This window comes from Rhinolophus hipposideros (assembly GCF_964194185.1).
Source record: "Rhinolophus hipposideros genome assembly, chromosome: 7".
Lineage (NCBI taxonomy): Eukaryota > Metazoa > Chordata > Mammalia > Chiroptera > Rhinolophidae > Rhinolophus > Rhinolophus hipposideros.
Window position 1 is genome coordinate 89,192,573 of NC_138053.1, and position 11,996 is coordinate 89,204,568.

The following is an 11,996-nucleotide window of genomic DNA, read 5'->3' on the forward strand; positions in this document are numbered from 1 at the left end:
TCCCTGTCTAAATTCTCACCATCAACAACAAAAAGTGGTCCAGTAGTCCAGTTCACTGAATATTTAAACAAACCATTGGCTCAATTTGTGCAATTAAGAATAAAGAAATATCTCACTGTTTCCTGTCAGTCACTGCCGACAGGAGATAGAAAAAAAATGCTAACTTTTTTTTTCCTTACTTTTTTTTATGTAAAGAACACAGATGAAATGGGTTTAATGATCTATTACATGAAGAGTTTGTTCAGTTACTTGCTTGTTCTTCATGGAAGAGCTCCAAGAAGTCATATTTTATGCCCACTAAAATTAACCCAAATATGGAGTCTTTCTAGATATTATTTATTTGTGCATTTATTTTTTATTTGTAGCACAATCCAAAACAGATGAGAATAAATATGTTCTCAGTAAATATTCAAATCATTCCAGAAAATATCAAATGTTGTGTTTGCTTCTGCATTGCTCAAAGGCTGCACCGGTGGTTTAAAAGAGACAAAAGACAGCTAGTGAACACTGCAGTGCCTCTGGGGAAAAGCTCTCCCCATCTAACATTTTAGCTATTTTAAGATATTGAAGATGCATTACCTCAGGCTGCAATTACTCCGTGAATCCCAATTTGAATTGAAGTATCATCTCTCAAGGGTGTAATCCTAGGGTCCTATTTCCTTTTCCAGGCAAAGTAAACCATCTCTTTGACTATTAAGGCCACTGCAGGCAATCTCAGACAGAGATTCTCTTCATCATTAAGTAAACGAAATTATCTTTAAAAAATAGACGATTTGAAATTCATAAAACCAATAACAGTGATAGCAAGAGCAAGTCAGCCACAAATAATCACTAATTATGGTCAAATGTTGAATAAAGATTATATTTACTAATGGAGATCTTTTAAGTATTGTATCTATGTACTACTGAAATAAATATTATAGAAATATATCTATGATCTTTAGAACTTTAAATGAGCTTTTATAAATCAATAGAGCCGTGTCTTCATGCAATAATTATTGTTTACTGCATTTGTCTTCTTCCAAAATTAATTTCCCAAGTGCCTTAATGCTTTTTTCAATCAAAAGGATGAAAGCTCCAGACCTGAAATGCCCTCTCAGCTTTTTATTCCTTATCCATGGGCTTTATCGCCTTCAAAGGAGACCACAGGAGACCCTGGCTCTGCATGTGGTCTGTCCAACCACATATACTCACTCATAGGCTCAGAGAGCATGTATATCAATCACAATTCTGGTATTTTATTTTTATTTTGTCCCCAAGTTAAATAAAAAACTCACAGAATACCATAAAAGCATCTCCTCTATTTAAATTTTCTTTTTTTTTTTTGTATTTTTTGTTTCTTCTATCTCTTCAACTATAACAAAGGTTAACCAATTTTGTTAAAATAAGAAACTATGGAATATTATTCTGCCATAAGAAAAGATGAAATAGTGCCATTTGCGACAACATGGATGAGTCTTGAGGTTATTATGCTAAGGGAACTAAGTCACACGGAAAAAGTCGAGAACCATATGATTTCACTGATATGCGGGATATAAAGCTGAAAGCAACAAAGGAACAAGACAAACAAACAAAAAAATGAAAACTGATAGACATAGACAATAGTTTAATGGTTACCAGAGGGTAAGGGGGTTGAGGGTGGTGAATGGGGGTAAATGGGATCAAATATATGGTGATGGAAGGAGAACTGACTCTGGGTGGTGAACACACAAGGATATATAGATGTGTTACAGAGTAGTACGCTTGAAACTTATGTAACTTATGTAACCATTGTCACCCCAATAAACTTTAATTTAAAAAGAGAGAGAGAAAGTAAATAATAGCTCTCAAAAATAAATTATCAAAAACAATCACCTTTGCAGAAGTAATACAACAATCTGATGTTTACCTGCGTCTTCTGACTGTGTACATTTTTTCATTTGGACTTTCCATGTTCTCTCAGCCCCTTGTAACTAAAAGAGTTTACTTGAATGATAGCATTTTTTTCCCCCAGTCTGATAGCTGCTCCCTGAGATAAGATGACCATCCTCTCCCACATGGGTGACAGCACCATTTTCTAACTGGCCTCCCAGGCCCTAGTCGTGCCCTCTCTTCTCACCTAATCACCAATCTCTACCCTTCCGTCCTGATGAAAACATTATGCTCTAAACATTTTATTGAGTCTTTCAAGCTCTATTCCCTATGCAAATTGGCAGCCTCATTACTCCTTACTCCCTGCTTCATAATCCAAGCCTTAGAAATTCTGTAGTTCTTTCTGTTCCTAGAACTTCCCCTGTCAGTTTGCAAGCATGGTGCCTCACTCTGCCTAAACACTCTTGCCTCTCCTCATTTCTTGTTCAAACCTTTATACACTCCTAAGTTTCCAGCATAATTTTCATTTCCTTCCCCATGATTTTCTAGATCCTTCTTCCCTACCTAAAGGCCTTTACTCTGCGAAGCATTAGAGATGCATTTTTCTATCACACTATTCATCACATTTTACATGATACACTTAATATTCTCTTCTCTACATGAGGGCAGGGCCATGTCGATCTTGCACATCATTTCATAACCAGTACATAACTTAATATTTACAGACTGTATGATTGATTGATTAGTTGGATGGAAGGATGGATGGAGGGGTGGATGGATAAGTAGATTTTTTTAAATGGATGGAGTTAGGATGTCTATCTGAGAAAATGTCAGAGACAAGGGAACTTGCAGTTCCCATGCTAGCATCAGTGTATCTTAAAAATCATTCCACTAGCAGCAAGTGTGAGGCTGGGGAACGCTGAGCCATGTGTCATGCCCTGCACTTCCCCGGACTAGCGAACAATACAGTCAAGATGGCTAAAGGTGATCCCAAGAAACCAAAGTCCAAGATGTTGGCTGATGCCTTCTTTGTGCAGACGTGCAGAGTGGAACATAAGAAGAAAAACCCAGAGGTCCCTGTCAATTTTGAAGAATTTTCCAAGAAGTGCTCTGAGTGGTGGAAGACAATGTCTGGGAAAGAGAAGTCTAAATTTGATGAAATGGCAAAGGCAGATAAAGGATGCTATGATCAGGGAAGGAAGGACTATGGACCAGCTAAGGGAGAAAGAAGAAGAAGGATCCGAATGCCCCCAAAGGCTACCTTCTGGATTCCTCCTGTTCTGTTCAGAATTCTGCCCTAAGATCAAATCCACAAACCCTGGTATCTCTACTGTAGATGTGACAAAAGAGCTGGGCGAGATGTGGAATAACTTAAGTGATAATGAAAAGCAGCCTTACAACAATAAGGGGGCAAAGCTGGAGAAGTATGAGAAGGATGTCGCGGAATTTAAGTCTAAAGGAAAGTTTGATGGTGCAAAGGGGCCCCGTAAAGGTGCCTGGAAGAAGGTGGAAGAGGAAGACATAGACAGGATGGAGAAGAGGGGGCGGGGAGGGAGCAGGGGAGACAGAAGAGGAATAAAAAACTGTTTCTCTGTCTCCTCCTGAATACCTTAGCGTAGGGGAGAGCTGTCGTTGACACAGCTCTTACCTGAGGCGTGTCTGTTTCCCTCATTAAGGGTTAATTCCACAATTGGACCACAATCATATAGTCATTTCTCAGAGTGCTCGGGAAATTGTCAGTGGTTCACATGAAGTGGCCTGGGTGTCTGGAGCACCGGGAAACTGTATCAAAGTTGTACATATTTCCAACCATTTTAAAAAGGAAAAGGCTCTTGTGTTCTCCTCACTCTGTGCACTTTGCTGTTGGTGTGACAAGGCATTTAAAGATGTTTCTGGCATTTTCTTTCTTTATCCATAAGGTGGTGTTAATTATATGGTTATTGGCTAGAAATCCTGAGTTATCAACTGTACAAATCGATAGTTTGTAAAAAGAACAAAACAACCCAGACAAGCTCTTGATGTTCCTTGTTTGGCGTTGAGGCTGTGGGGGAGATGCCTTTTGGAGGGGCCGTAGCTCAGGGCGTGCACCGTGAGGCTGGACCTGTGGACCCTGCAGTGGGCATCTGTTTAGCTTCAGGTTGACTTGTTTTTGTATACAGCAACATAGCATTCTGCTGCTGTTGTTAGCTGTGGAAAAGGGGGGTCAGCTGGCATAAGAAGTGTTTGGATCTTTTTTAGTTAAGTGCGGTAGTTTTAAACTTTTGTTTTTTCAAACCAGCTGTAGAACTCTTCATTGTCAGCAAACTGAAGAGCCACTGCATACAGGAAAGTTCAAGAACCTTCTGTGCTAAACACAATGTGCAACGTTTTGTTATTTTTTGTATGTTTAGAATGCTGTAATATTTTTGAAGTTAAATAAACAGTATTGCATTAAAAAAAAAAAAACCTTCCACTGAATTCAGCCCTCATTGATTTGATACAGGACTTATTCATTATGAAAAGAAAATATTTACAACCTCATTCACAGAATCAAGTTTTAAAGAACGGATTGGAAAATATCCATGTATGTACTTATTCAGGCACTTGACAGTCACAGGGGGAGAGGGTTAATATCTCAAAATAATGAGATGAAATTCATTGTTTCTTCTATTCACATTAAGGAATTTACAGTCTAGGGAGTTGCTATTCAATAAACTTTTTAAAGAAAAGTCTTTTAAAGAAAAATATATTAAGGCATAGTAATTCTGCATTGTCTTTAAAAACTATTTTTACAAACCATTTAAAAGTCCTAAAAATTCTAAAAATGGTTTTGACTGGAAAAAAATGAATTTTTAAATTTAATTTCCAAGCTATTTCTGATGAGTCAAAGATTAAATAAAGCGTGTCAATGTGAGGAAAACAGCAAAATAGATGTGGAGGGAGCAGATTTGACACCTGGGACCTGGAAAAAATGATCTGGAGAGAGCAGAGAGCAGAGACTTACCTAAGGAAATGCTCTCCTTTGATGTGTTGAGTAAAATATTCCACCACAATCTCTGGAAGGACGTGAACTCATCATGTTTAGTATGGAAGCAGGGACCTAGAAAAGGTAGTAGCCCTGCCATTTTTGGATAATGGATGGATAGTGCTTTCCAATAGTGAGGGTAGGATTACGTTTCCCAAGTAGATAGTTCTGCTACAGTGAGCACTAACGAGAGAATTCCCCCAGAGCCAGGTTGCCTGGAAGCATCCCATGAGGGAAAGCAGATCATTTTAATGTTGCTTAATAGGTTGTCAAAAAATGTAGTAGTAGTAGAAATACAATGAACTATAAATGCTGCATGTGAGGACCTTCATTAGTCGAAACGATAATTAATGCATTTGAGATCAGTAGCATTGATGGCAGAAGAAAAGAGACCCTAAGAATTTTATCTTGCTTACTATCTGCTGTAGAGCCGAACATAGTCTCAGAGGAAGACGAGGAACCGCAATTCTACAAGTGATCTCAGCTCAGCTTTCCTTGCCCACTTCCTCCTTCCCTCACTTCATCTTTTCCAAGAGCACGTGCCCCTCCATGTGCTCAGACGGTAATTGTGCACACTTCTGTGTTAGCTCTGCTTTATCCGGTGGTGTGCTGGAAAATGTTGAACAATTTGCCTTTCTTTTTTTTAAATTAATTTTTTTGGGGGGAGTTAGAGTAGACATGCAACATTATTTTCTATTCATTTCAGTTGTAATAGTAACTTGCTCTTGTGGAGGGAAATACATGGATGTATATATGTACACAACTTTCTTATAATTTTTACTGATGCAAACAGATGCGTAACACACAATTTATAAAAATAATAGCAAATGCAGTATCTGTGTTGTAAACACCTCATGGTCCATTTGTTCTCACAGAATACTTAGCCAGATTTTTGCTGAACTCTTGCATACATAGCCAAACAGGTTACAATGCAACCACGATTTCAGAAAATCAGATTGCAGTAGTCTCCTACCTCTTATTCATGGTTTTGCTCTCCACGGCTTCAATTATCCCTGGTCAACTGTGTTCTGAAAATAGTAAATGAAAAATTTCAGAAATAAACAATTCATAAGTTTTAAATTGTGTGGCATTCTGAGTAGCATGCTGAAATCTATCTCTCACAGTCTGCTCCCTTCCACCCAGCACGTGAATCATCCCTTTGTCCAGCATTCCATACTGTATATGCTACCTGCCCCTTAGTCACTTAGTAGCCATTTCGGTTATCAGTTTTACTGTCACAGGATTGCAAAGTTGTGTCCATGTAACTGTTGTTTTACTTAATAATGGCCCTAAAGCACAAGCATGATGCTGGCAATTCCCATAAGCCAACATGCTTGTTCCGTATCGTCAGACAATAGCAGAGTTAAAGCTAAGTCACGAGGCCTATGTCATTTACCTCACTTTATCTCATCACATAGGCATTTTATCTCACATCATCCCAAGAAGAGGACGGGTGAGGACAGTACAATAAGGCATTTTAAGAGAGAAAAAGAGACCATATTCACATAACTTTTATTACAGTCTATTGTTCTATTTTACTGTTAATTATTGTTAATCTCTTCCTGAGTCTATTTATTAATTAAACCTAAGCACAGGTATGCATGTATAGGACAAAACATAGCATCTGTAGGTATTAGTACTATCCACAGTTTTAGGCATCCCCTGGGAGTCTTGGAACATATCTCCCATGGGTAAAGGGGGACTTCTGTATGGGTAAATGCTTGATTACTTCCAAATTCAGAAGTTGTTCACATCATTAACAAACTAGTACGTTCTGACATAAATATTAGTTAATATTTCCATTTATTTTAAAAAGTAAGCCCAAAGCAAATAAATGAAAATATATGTGACTTCACTCATTCATCAATGACTTGAGGACGTATTTGCTGAATGAGACAACAGTATTCAAATACTGGAAGAATATTTGCTCAATTTTTTGTGCTATTCCCAAAGTAATGACTACAGACGTGATACATATTTAAGTTTAATCTGCATTATTAATATTTTCTCTGTTACTTTCTTAACTATAGATAGCCAACAAGACAATAAATCTAATCTGATGTGGAAAGGTGAGTGAGCAAGCATCTGTTAATTTCTGTGGTGTAAATATTCCCATCATGATCAATTTCAAGCCCCAATGTAATGTCACTGAACACAGAGATCAGAAGGTCTGTGCAGTAGGGCATCATTATGTGAGACACATGAGGTCAGACAACTAAGTTTGTTAACTCATCCTACATACGTCGTTGCTGAATATCACTATGGTCACCTTCGAAGTACTTTCCTTGGGAAGCTCTGCACCGATGCCAGCACCTAGTCTACCCTTCAACACAATTTTGGAACTATTTTTCTTGGAATGGCCATCAGAGCTGTCATCGTATTAGCCTTGATGTCCTCAATGTCATCAAAATGTCTTCCTTTCAATATGTCTCTTATCTTCAGGTAAAGAAAGAAGTCATTGGGGGCCAGATCAGATGAGTAGGGAGGGTGTTCCAATACAGTGATTTGTTTACTGGCTAAAAACTCCCTCACACACAGTGCCATGCGAGCTGGTGCGTTGTCGTGATGCAAGAGCCATGAATTGTTGGTGAAAAGTTCAGGTCATCTAACTTTTTCACGCAGCTGTTTCAGCACTTTCAAATAGTCAACTTGGTTAACTGTTTGTCCAGTGGGTACAAATTCATAATGAATAATCCCTCTGATATCAAAAAAGTTAGCAACATTGTTGCAACAAGTTTGCAAACTTAATTGGCAGACCTCATCTGAGACCTATATAAATACAGCCCTAATAGACATAAAGAAGAGTATGCACTGACTTTGTCTTTAATATAATTTACTTAATGGTAAGTTTATATAATTTGATTTTCCATAATGCCTATATTTAGCAACAATATGGCTATATTTAGCAACAACTAGCCCTCTTGAGCAGTGTATGAGCCACTCAGGCACACCAGTGGATTGTTCTTCCTAGATCATCTATCTATCTATCCCCTCTTACTGCTTCTCACAAGTCTCAGGCTTTGTAATGACTGTTTGCTTGTCTATTCTGTTGTAAAATAAGGAAATTGAGAATGGGATCTTTTTCTTCTCTGTGTTATCAGTCCTTGCAAAGCCTGAAACATTATGGAAGCTCAGTAGATGCTTGTAATGACTGCATGAAGCACTGAAAAATGGGCATTTTCTAGCCTGGAACCTGGGGAAAATTTTGTTGCAAACACTTAGCAGTCTTTGCTTTCTATTTTTATCTCATCACCAACTAGCTTAACAAAGGCCATTCTCTTGGTGTTAGCTCACATTAAAAGAAGCTCATATAAACATTAATTAGACACTTTCAGTATATTGTTCACATTTAATGCTAACTTCCGAGAATCATATTAAAACAGAAAGGAGCCACAAAGCTGAAGTTTCTTGCTTATTGTTCTCAGGACTCACTTACCCTTAATAAATCTTATAGTTCCTACAGTGAATCCTTATAACCTACTGTGGCAGCCGTCTGCCTAGACCCGCCCTCTCCAGGACTGAAGCGTTCATTCCTCCAGCTACTGAGGGCACTGCTAGACAAAGGTTCTCTGCTGAGTCTTTCTCCAGGAACTGTCCTATCTGAACAAAGCCATCCAGCCCAAGATCACTCCTCTTCCCTGTAACAGCCTGGGAGAAATGACTGATCACTTCAGGGACATGTGGACCCAGCCCTCTTCTTTTAATCGGGGACAACTCTGCAGGGCCGCCACAGCTCCACTGCTCTGAGGGAAATCTCCTGAGGCTTCTGGTGAAACCACTCTGCCCTTTTATCTTGGCCCAGTTCTGCTTCCTTAACCTGTCAATCAACTTATGCACACAAAATTCCACCTCAAGGTTTGTTCCCTGCAGCCCTCGATATTGTTGTAATGCTTCTCAATGCATGCTGTGAGAAATAATCAAAATCAAAAAACTGGAGCATAACATTAGTGAATAGAACAGATAATCAATTGCAGTAGGATTGACAATTGATTTAATAGGACTGTCTCAGTTCTAATATTGTGATTTGAAATGCATCTTTACGGAAATAAAACTGTATATTAGTTTAAATAACAGATTTTCTTATGTCTATTGATTCTGTTTTCCGAGATAGAAGTCTGTCACTGTGTTGTAAAAGTTTATTTCAAGGCTTGCATGAAACAGAACATTCTAATCTAAATAGCAGCATTATACTGAGAATATTTAGTCATTCTATTATCAATGGAATGTTTGAGGTGAGTTGAAATTGGCCATATATATGAGAATTAGGTTGGCTAACATTAACAATCATTAAAGAGTAAAAATGACCTTAATTTCTAAAAACTAAAGGCATATTTAATGATCCCCTATTAGGTAACTCCCATCTTATACTATTACTCAAAAGTAGCTCCAGACACAGAAAATACTTGGTATGGTTGAACAATTAATTATCACTCTCAGATGAAAAGCATTTGATGTTGCCCATTTCCTACATTTAAATGGGTTTTTAATTCTGAGAAATGAAAAGACAAAGCTGGAAAGAATTCTCTTAAAATTCCACCCCAATTAGCGGTATTAAAATACTAATGACCATTTACATAAATGGTCATTTCTATTCTATAAAGCAATTAAATCTATTGTATTTTAACAGCTACTTAATACGTAAAAACAAGTGACCTAAAACCAAGTGATTTTTTTGTCATGCAGACATGCCAATGGTTTTGCACTTTTCAGGCATTAACTGATCACAATGACACATTTAGGTAAGTGCAGCTTACCTAAATCATATTCACGCCAATCAAAAATGACTAAAGGAAATATATGGAAATGTTTACAGATTTGAGAAAGTGCATTATGGGACCCAATACAAAATGACATTACCCCAAAGTAAATTTAAGCCACTCTAAAAGTGATTTAAAATGAAGTCTCTATTTTTTTCATCCTTGATGCAAATTACAAAAATATGCTCTTACAAATTGTTTTTGACAGGTTTCACACATATCTGAATAATTTTGGTTTTAGTTCACAAAACCAATTTTATTAACCCAGTATGGGAAGACCCAGCCTCTTTGACCCTCAACCCCCTCAAAAGGGTTGTATAAGGGAGAAACTTGGGGAAGAAATGTCCCTTATCCCTCAACATAGGAGACTGAAGGGAAGAAGAGGGGCTGTGCAAATAAGTGGAGGTAGGAAGGTGGATTACTAGGCCAGGATGGCAGCTGAAAAGGAAGAGGAGAAGAAAGAGGGTGAGGTATGTGGTGAAGATCCAGGACAAACAAGGGGGCCTGAGGCTAGGGAGCCAAAAATGTGAGAAGTGTGGGGCCAGAGTCCAGAAATGGGGTCTGTTCTGAGGCAGCGGGGAACCTTGGCTCCCCTTCTCATCACCTTCTTGCCCCTGCGTTTCTTCCTCCTGCTCGTCCTCCTCAAGATCCCTACGAGCAGGCTGCTTGCAGATGGGGCAGGTCTTCTGGATCCGAGGGACCAGGGGTCCACACAGCAGCTGTGATAGGCACGAGCAAACGGAATCACCCTCCGCTCGTCCCCATCCTCATATTTGTCGAGGCTAATGGCACAGATATCACACTGGTCTGCCTTCTGAAAATCATGGGTAGGAATCTGTTTCAGTTGCTGTTTGGTCAGTCGATTTTGCTGGAGCTGTTTCTGGTGCTGGATACAAGGAACTATGCTCCCATCAAAATTAGCAGTCTCACAACCCCTGTGAAAGGGATGAGCAATAATAGACAAAGAGGAAGCCACTGTCTGGGTCCAGAAGCACCTGAACCCCCTTCTGGGTGACGAAGACGGCACGCAGGTACTCGGAGCTCCTCTCCCCAACAAGCACCGACACCAGATCTGGGGCAGAATTTCCACACTTTTCCACATCATGTTCAGCAGGTGACTGGAATTCACATTGTGTACTCCAGCTGCATCACACCCACCCTTCTGAGCACTTAAGACCTTGAGGTCAAAGTTGCAGTAGAATATTCCAAGCAGTGCAAAAAAGATTGACCATTCACCAGGGCTGGGGGTGGTGGGGTGATGGGGCTGCAGGCATTGGCTGTATGATCCTCCACAAGTCACCCCTGAAGGCCCTACGGGCTCAAGGCCAACCCAAGGAGAGCTGGGAGGTCTACAAAGTCCATGCCCGCATTGTGGTCCAAAGTCGCATGAATGAGCCCCAAGATGGGGGGGGGCTGCTCCCCACAGCACAGTGGCCACAAGCACAGGAGGCAGGAAGGTTGAAAGGTGCATGGCAGTGGGAGGGCGGGGAGAGGCTGAGGAGGCCGCTTCCTGGTAGCAGGAGCAGAAGCGGAGTTCTGTGCTCTCTCTGCCCCTACTTCAGGATCTCACTAATCACTTCCAAATTTCACTTCCCAGCCACATAGGGGCACGAGGAAGGAACCCCAATTTGGGAATGAGATGTCCAACCTCTTTAGTGAAGCTGGGAGTAAAGCACTAAAATTATGCTTTTCTGGTATAGGGATAACATGGGGAAAGGAGATGGAGGCAAGCACAGGTGACAGAAAAACTTCTGGAAGGATGGGCAGCTCAAGGAAGCAGAACTTCCACCCAGGTGGGTGCCTTTGCATCCCCTAAAAAAAATTAGTCTCCGGTTAGGAAAGGCAAGCCACTTCCAGCCTTGGATGCTAAAGATGAAGGACTTCCAGTCGGCTTCTGCTCCTTCTGGTCATTGCCATCACTACGGTGCCTTCAGGTCTCACGAGAGTGCTCGCCATATGTCCCTCCCACCAGCTAAAATCTTGCTGTGTCTATTTTGAGAGACCTCCTAAATCTGGCTAGCCTGGCTCACTCAATCTCCTGTCCAGGCAGAGCAAACTGAAAATTTTCTAGATTATTAATTTTAATGTAGGTTTTGTGGCAGACGAATCTAATTTAAGAATGCACATCAGTATCTACAAGTGTTAGTCCTTTCATGTCCCACCTCCCCAACAAGTATGTGAAATCTGAAATAATTCACAAATAAATGCTGCCATTATGATACAGATAACCATCTATTTTAAATCCTCTATTTTAAAAGAATTCGACATTTTAGTTGTTTTATCCCAGTGACCCAATACAATCTTTTAAACTAATAAGTATCTATTTCCATTTCAAATACAATATGAAGATAGGAATAGAATTTCATTTCATGTGGACCAGTTTA

At 39.7% G+C, this 11,996-nt stretch overlaps 2 pseudogenes across 2 annotated transcripts; one reads left to right on the forward strand and one right to left on the reverse strand.

Annotated features, from left to right (window-relative positions):
* The first annotated feature begins 2,810 nt into the window (after positions 1–2,810).
* LOC308499779 (high mobility group protein B3-like) lies at positions 2,811–3,456 on the forward strand (annotated as a pseudogene). Its single transcript has one exon. The product of its transcript is annotated as a high mobility group protein B3-like (transcript).
* Positions 3,457–10,033: 6,577 nt separating this feature from the next.
* On the reverse strand, positions 10,034–11,053 carry LOC308499780 (E3 ubiquitin-protein ligase RNF167-like; annotated as a pseudogene). Its single transcript has one exon. The product of its transcript is annotated as an E3 ubiquitin-protein ligase RNF167-like (transcript).
* Positions 11,054–11,996: the final 943 nt, after the last annotated feature.